This window comes from Priapulus caudatus, unplaced genomic scaffold (assembly GCF_000485595.1).
Source record: "Priapulus caudatus unplaced genomic scaffold, Priapulus_caudatus-5.0.1 Scaffold8, whole genome shotgun sequence".
Classification (NCBI taxonomy): domain Eukaryota; kingdom Metazoa; phylum Priapulida; class Priapulimorpha; order Priapulimorphida; family Priapulidae; genus Priapulus; species Priapulus caudatus.
In genome coordinates this window covers 1,120,905-1,122,694 of record NW_014577069.1, presented here as the reverse complement: position 1 = coordinate 1,122,694, position 1,790 = coordinate 1,120,905, and positions in this window count along the sequence as shown.

Genomic DNA, 1,790 nt, shown 5'->3' with positions numbered 1-1,790 from the left:
TAAATATATATATATATATATATATATATATATATATATAGCTAGATAGATAGATTGATAGATACGTCAATACAAGAGCGTATTGGTCAATATTTATGACTGCGGGTTTCGTTAGTTCGTTTTTTCTCTTATGGCAACCTGGCGTCGTAAACTAGCCTACGTGACATTGTGGCATCAGTTGTTCTTCTTTTGTGTTTACGTTTCCGTATTGGAACTGCGCAATTTTCAACGAGATGCGGGCATCATGGTATGACCTGCCTCCGCATCCTTCAGCCTGAAATTCTTTTATTTTAGCCATTACGCTGTGAAGAAAAACTAGGGTTTTGGATACAAACAGACCGACTATGGCGCACTTTGGTGACTAAAACATTTCCCATCGAATTTCATCGTGTAAACGCGATCATTTGGTAAACACTGTTTTTTACTGCCGAAGTTTTTAAAACAGAATTAGTTCACACATCGTCAAAATAAAGCTTATCTTTGCGTTCATCTTTAAAAAAAAATTAAGCAAATGGCTATCTAATCCGCAATTGCTGACGAATGCTGGAATAACGGATATTTCTTGTTGTGTTGCATATCAATTACACATTGTCATTTCACTATAAGCTATTTCTGTTATAAGATGTGTATCTCTGCATGTATCTTTGATTATAGGCTCACATATATTTTTCATTAAAACCGTAATAAAGGTTGTCAAACTATTGAAAAGTGTTGTAATCTCTTGCGAGTAAAAATCCTGTAAATTTTTCAATTATCATGCGAAACTCACGTTGACGGCATTATTCTGCTAACAGGAACAAACATTGGCAAGAGAACGATAAGTAAAAAATCGAGTGATATGATCACGGAAATACCACATAATATATTAAAAATACAATTTTACAACATACATACCATTTAAAGGGTATATACACAAGAACGGTCTTATATTTACTTTTAGATAGGCTATATAAAGACTGTCTTTTTGTAGATGCCTTTGACCATCTACACCATATAATATATAATGTTTATGACCTCTATATGTACAAAACGTGCGTTATACAATAATTTACACAATAATAACATTAATATTCATAATATTACTATACTAATAAAAGAATCTACCTTCACGACGGCAGTGACAGAAGAGGAAACATTTAGTGTGGTTAATGTGAGAAATTTTGAATCGATCGACGAACGACGTACACTAACGTGCAAGGTAATTCAAACAACCATATATTTACAGACAACGAGGAATACATTGAAGAAATACATATACGCGATGTAGGCCTATAGTCTGCGGAAACTTTTCAGAGAAACTATAATTTTTGAGTCGTTGCACAGACCTGCGCCAATCGCTAACGTATATCATTTAAACACGAGCAGTAATGATCATATATAGACCATATATATATATTAAATATAGACAATATAGGTTATATATAAATAGACCTATATATCGGCTATATATAAGTAATACTATATAGTATGTTATATATAGACCATATATATAGGTTATATATAGACAATATAGGTTATATATAAATAGACCTATATATCGGCTATATATAAGTAATACTATATAGTAAGTTATGTATAACTACTTATACTAGTAAACTAATGTAAACAGGAATGATGATACAAAACCAAACTTGTGTTGTACCCGGAATAATCCTTAATAACTCATACAGTGTAGACACATCGCACAAAGAGACAAAGACACGCGCACACGCACATACGCGCGTGTGCCTCCTTCCGCGACCAGACACAGAATCCTCTCTCCTCTTACATCTCTCCTCTATATATTTCCC